This window comes from Eschrichtius robustus, chromosome 11 (genome assembly GCF_028021215.1).
Source record: "Eschrichtius robustus isolate mEscRob2 chromosome 11, mEscRob2.pri, whole genome shotgun sequence".
NCBI classification, from domain to species: domain Eukaryota; kingdom Metazoa; phylum Chordata; class Mammalia; order Artiodactyla; family Eschrichtiidae; genus Eschrichtius; species Eschrichtius robustus.
This window is the reverse complement of record NC_090834.1, coordinates 59,816,071-59,821,979: the sequence shown is the minus strand read 5'-3', so window position 1 is coordinate 59,821,979 and position 5,909 is coordinate 59,816,071.

The following is a 5,909-nucleotide window of genomic DNA, read 5'->3' as shown; positions in this document are numbered from 1 at the left end:
CTTCACTCTGTATGACAGACTCTGGGTCCATCCACCTCACTACAAATAACTCAATTTTGTTTCTTTTTATGGCTGAGTAATATTCCATTGTATATATGTGCCACATCTTCTTTATCCATTCATCTGTCGATGGACATTTAGGTTGCTTCCATGTCCTGGCTATTGTAAATAGAGCTGCAATGAACAATGTGGTACATGACTCTTTTTTTTTTTTTTTTTTTTTATGGTCAGTCTTTTTTTTTTTTTTCACACACACACACTGTATTTTATTTTTACAAGAGATAAATAGACTGACACCAAGCATTGTAAATGGATGACCACAACAAAAGCAACAATGATTGCAATTACCAAACACGAAACACACTCATACTATGTCATAATATTCACATTCAGTCCAGTAATCCTCCACTGTAACAGCTCCTTTACTTTGCAGTGAAAATTGATTTGTATATTCTTTGCCTCTGAGTCCTTGTGGGATTTTTTTTTTAATTCAAACAGAAAGTCACAAAAATTATAATCATCCTCATCAGTTCACTCAGTCCCATGTAATTGATTTTTTTTTATCTTGATCTTTTGTTAGCACTTTTATGAGTTCATCAGTTTTTCATTAGAGTTCTGAAAATGCTTATTTATTCTGTTCAGCAATACAGTCAGTTACCAGAAACCTGTACTTGTCAGAGTCTTTTCCATGAATTCCTTGAAGATGAAACCCTTTTATATGAACATATTTGCAAAAGCATCAGAGTACACCCAGAACTGTCTGTAAATGACAAAAGACTTAGAAATGACCACAGTTAAAGATTTGATGAAAGTTCATAATAATGCAATTGACAAGGAAATTTAGTTATTTCTGAGATATACATTTTAAAGTAATAACTAGAATTATGACTTATAACATTATACCAGAACATATAAGATTTTTAGAAGTTTCATGTAATGTCTGAAACATTTATATTAACATATTTCCATACAAATAACCCAATGAAACTTTAGTATTAGTTGTTTTGTTTGTTTGTTTGTTTATACTGCAGGTTCTTATTAGTCATCAGTTTGATACACATCAGTGTATACATGTCAATCCCAATTGCCCAATTCAGCACACCACCATCCCCACCCCACCGCAGTTTTCCCCCCTTGGTGTCCATATGTCTGTTCTCTACGTCTGTGTCTCAACTTCTGCCCTGCAAACCGGCTCATCTGTACCATTTTTCTAGGTTCCACATACATGTGTTAATATACGATATTTGTTTTTCTCTTTCTGACTTACTTCACTCTGTATGACAGACTCTAGGTCCATCCACCTGACTACAAATAACTCAATTTCGTTTCTTTTTATGGCTGAGTAATATTCCATTGTATATACGTACCACAACTTCTTTATCCATTCATCTGTCGATGGACATTTAGGTTGCTTCCATGTCCTGGCTATTGTAAATAGAGCTGCAATGAACAATGTGGTACATGACTCTTTTTGAATTATGGTTTTCTCACGGTATATGCCCAGTAGTGGGATTGCTGGGTCGTATGGTAGTTCTCTTTTTAGTTTTTTAAGGAAACTCCATACTGTTCTCCATAGTGGCTGTATCAATTTACATTCCCACCAACAGTGCAAGAGGGTTCCCTTTTCTCCACACCCTCTCCAGCATTTATTGTTGGTAGATTTTTTGATGATGGCCATTCTGACTGGTGTGAGGTGATACCTCACTGTAGTTTTGATTTGCATTTCTCTAATGATTAGTGACGTTGAGCATCCTTTCATGTGTTTGTTGGCAATCTGTAACTCCAGGTGATTCTGATTTACAGGAAAGTTTGAGAACCACTGCAGCAGAGCGTGGCATAGTGGTGTATTTTGGTAGATCTGGCCCAGAGTGACTGCACCCTCCTCCAGGAAGTTGTCCCTGATTTACCCAGAACCCTCTTTCATTGACCACCCCCCCCAACTTCCTCCCTGGATTGCAGTCATTTGTGCCCAGAGTGCCTCCCCGGATTGCAAGTTCCCTGAGAGCAGGGTTGAGTCTCACCCATCTCCGTGCCTGCACTGGGCTTTGCTTAGAAAGATAAGCTAAATCAAGCACACCACATTTCCAGTTTCCTCTGACTGAGGCTACTATTACTGGGCCTCTGCTCTCTGGGACCCTCGCTCACATTGTGGTTTTCCTCTGGGTATGTTTTCATCTCCGTACTGGGATGCCTGTCTCTTTGTCATTCCTAGTGTCCTCCAGTTTCACTGGTTACTCGGGACATTTTACCTTTCCCTCCGCCATTATGTTTGTCCAAATCCTGTTGGACAGGTTGCCCCATCTCCCGGTAAATCTGGCCTCCCAATTTCTATTTTCAATCATAACTCTTCTATTGATAACATTTGTCAAGTACTAGATGCTAGGCCCTGTGCTGGGCACTTCGTTCATTCTTTTAGCCCTTACAACAACCCTACGAAAGAGATACTTTACTTATTCCCATCTGGATGGAGCATAGGGATACTGAGGCCTGAACATGGTACGTAACAATCACATGTCATCTGTGTCGCCTTGTGGGCTTCTGAACAAGGCTGCATTTGAAGAAAAGATTTCACTGCTAAGGAAAGCTGGGAAAACTACTGCTGGAAAGTAATTGTCTTTTTAAAAAATATAATTAACATATAATATTTGTGGGCTTCCCTGGTGGCACAGTGGTTAAGAATCCACCTGCCCATGCAGGGGACACGGGTTTGAGCCCTGGTCCGGGAAGATCCCACATGCCGCGGAGCAACTAAGCCCGTGAGCCACAGCTACTGAGCCCGCGTGCCGCAACTACTGAAGCCCACGAGCCTAGGGCCTGTGCTCTGCAACAAGAGAAGCCACCGCAATGAGAGTCCCGCGCATCACAACAAAGAGTAGCCCCCGCTCGCCACAACTAGAGAAAGCCCGCGTGCAGCAACGAAGACCCAATGCAGCCAAAAAATATATATATAATATTTGTTTCAGGTGTACAGCATGATGATTTGATATATGTATATTGTGAGATGATCACCACGATGAGTCTAGTTAACATCCATCACCACACATAGTAATTGTCTTTTAATGTGTCTGTTTCTTCCCCCAGAATGCAGGCTCCCAGAGAGTAAGGACTGCACCCCCAGATCAGCACAGGGCTAGGAGGGTCTCCGGAAAGGTGAGCAAGAGGGAGGGAGGGATAACAAAGCACGCACGAGGAGCCCTCAGTGTGAGGGAAGATTTACTCCCTGTCCCTTCCCTGCAGGGGAAAGGTCCTGGGAGAGTTGAGTAAAAAACTTACAGACGGAATGATGCAAGGGGCACTTTCTGCATGTATTGCAACAAAAACATGCTAAAATGGGGCAGGGATTGTTCTGAAGGCTGGTTCCCAAGTGTCTCAGGCCTATTCCTCTCCAGTCAGCCAGACCTGTCCCACAAGACAGGGCCAAAGGCCACTACTGAGCCCGCACTCCCAGGTCAGGCATTAGAGCTGGAGGTCAATGCTCCTGGGTTCTTGTCTGAAACCTGAAGTTATCTTCAATCATCTCTTTGTGCTTCAGCCCTACCTCCATGTCACCAGGTCCTAGAGATTCTAAGGCCTCAGCATCTCTCCAGCCTTCCCTTCTTACATTTCACCCACCACTACTTTAGTTCAGTCTACATCCTCATCACCTCTCCCTTCCTTCCTCCTTTCTTCCTTCCAACATTAGCCAAGTCCCTCTGGTGAGCCAGGCCCAGTGTTGGGCACTGGGACACAGAGAGCACAATGATTCTACCTTTGCCCTCAAGTAGCTTCTTCTCTGCAGGACATGTGTGTAGACACTCAGAGTTATAGATGCTCTGAAAGAAAGAAGCTAGGGGGTCTGACGGGGACACAGAGGTGGAGAGGGTCCTCCTAGGGCCATTACCCTCCAGACCCACTCTCCACCTTTCTCTACCCTAAACTCTGCCTGGATTCCCTGTATAGACTGTGTCACTGGGCTCCTTTACCTTCTGGCCATTGGGAAGTCCTGGCAGAAGATGGGGAGGAGGGAGGGACAGAGAGTGACCTTGCTAGGTCATATGGGCTGTCTGTGCCACAGCTTCCATCAGGCAGCCCTCTCCACACACCTCCCACTCCAGCTGGCCTCCTCCCTTTGCCCTTCAGGCCACATGCCCCCAAAATGTCACTGGCCTTGGGGTACCGCACCATCCCTTGAATTTTTCCCTATATCCTGCCTACATCTTTGCAAATAATCTTTGTATTAAAATTTCCCCAAATTACCCAACTACAGCTATGCTGTTTCCTGTGGGGACCCTGACTAATCCAGGGCAGAGGTAGCCAGGAAGTGTGTCATGGAGGTGACACGGAAGGTGTTCTTACCCGGACAGTGATCCTTCTAAAGCCAAAACCGACCTTATGTCATCCCTGCTAAAACCCTTTATGGCTCCCCATTTCTCTGAGGATAAAGTGCAGACTCCTTAGCCTGGCACCTGAGACTGTACACCATCTGGCCCCGATGAACAAGCAGCATGTGGTGAAATCACTCAGACGGGGGACAGTAGAGATTTAGAAGGGAGAGAGGGAGTCCCAGGAGGGAAGGAGTTCCGTGCCCCAAAGCAGCCCTGCCTGGCAAATTCCTGGATGGGGAAGGAGAAGGTGGGTGACATGTGGCACCGCAGAGCCACACCAGGCCCCCCTCCCCTTGCCATCACCTCTGTCCTCCAACCCTCCAAGTGAGCCCAGCACTGGGAATGAGTTTGACCCAGACAAGCCCTAGCCTTGGGCTATGAGAACTGGTTCAAATCCCAGCCCCAGCATTGACATCTGGCAAGCTCTTTGGGTCTCTGAGCCTGAGTTTTCCCAACTACAAAATGGCAACAACCTCACAGGGCTATGAGAGAAGCTTAAAGGAGGAAAAGGATGGGAATTTCCTTTTGTCAAGCAGTTCCAGTGTTAGGAACTCCCCGTCTCCCCCATCCCACCCCAGCCTTGTGAAGCAGAGAAAGCACATGGACTTGTGGCTCAGGAAGACTTGGATGTGAATCCCAGCTTCACTACTTAGTCACTGTCTCATCTTGGACAAATCCCTTTATCTCCCTGTACCTCATTCGCAAAGCGGGGTGGTAATCACTCCTGGCAGGGTGGCTACCTGGACCGGGTGAGCTCACACGGGCCAGGGCCTGCATGGAGCAGAGCGCTTGTAATTGTTTGTTTCTGCCTTTCGCCCTGTGACTCTCTTAGGACAGGTGTCCTCTCTGCCTTGCAGACCGGCCACTCACCTCCTCCCCTGTGCAATGGAGGGGCTGAGGCTGCCATCACTGTTAGGGGTCTCAGAGGTGCCAGTATCCAACCCCTCACATACCATAAAACTGCACCCATAATTCCTAATGGCAGCACAACCTTCCTGACTGAAGGGGGCGTTAGGACATGCCACCTTTGGGGAAGCCCACCCTGGTCAAACCCAGCTTGGTGGCTTGATTTGACCTCTCCATCTGGGGTTTGGCCAAAGCACTGTGGGAAAAGCACTGGGTTGGGAAATGATGAAGGAAAGGTGACCCAGGTCCTGGAGCCGTCCTGCCCACACACCAGCAGGAGCAGCGGAGCAGTGCATTAGGGCGGGAATAGAGGGATGCTGGAATGAGTGGGGAGGGGCCAGGAGAAGTCAATGCCTGGTGTGAGCTCCCCACACTCACCTCGTGCAGGGAAGAACAGTCATCCCAGGACACAGAAAGCTGCCAAGAAACGTCCTCTCTGGGTTACTCTAACGCTGGGTCTGGTTTTCCATCCAAGCCAAAGTGGACCAAGCTGTTTAAGCAGGAGCCCTGGGCATGGCAGCTGGGGACCAACGGGAGGGAGTTGTCACTCTGTGAGGTGACCCAGAAGGAAGCGAGTGCCCCTCTCAGCCCTCGGACTTGCCTCAGCATCCTTTGGTGAATATTCCCATGTGTGTGAGA